The sequence below is a fragment of the Penaeus monodon genome, chromosome 15 (genome assembly GCF_015228065.2).
Source record: "Penaeus monodon isolate SGIC_2016 chromosome 15, NSTDA_Pmon_1, whole genome shotgun sequence".
NCBI classification, from domain to species: domain Eukaryota; kingdom Metazoa; phylum Arthropoda; class Malacostraca; order Decapoda; family Penaeidae; genus Penaeus; species Penaeus monodon.
The window spans coordinates 15,098,238-15,098,635 of NC_051400.1; positions in this window are offsets into that span (position 1 = coordinate 15,098,238).

Below are 398 nucleotides of genomic sequence, written 5' to 3' on the forward strand. Positions count from 1 at the left end.
ATTTTTTCTTCTTCTTCTTTCTTGCTATTCAATATACAGGCAACAACATTAAACATACAATGCAGTGTTAGTGAGTGTTGTATGCTTACGCTTGCTCCAGTGTATCGGCGTGTGCACATGTTGCGTGTGCACATGTTGCGTGTGTGTATGAGTGCAAAAGTGTATGTACCTTCCTCTCTTACCATAGCCATGCAACCTCTTCGCCCTCCTCCGCCCCCCCTCCTCCGCCTCCCCCTCTCCTCCGCCGCCCCCACACCCTCCGCCCCAACTCCGCCCCCCTCTACCCACCCGCCCACCCGGTCTACTCCTCTTATCGCTTTATCAAGAGCCTCTGCTGCCCAACTACAATTATTATCGATCCTATTAATCTACCCTCTCCTTCCTTAACCCCCACCCCC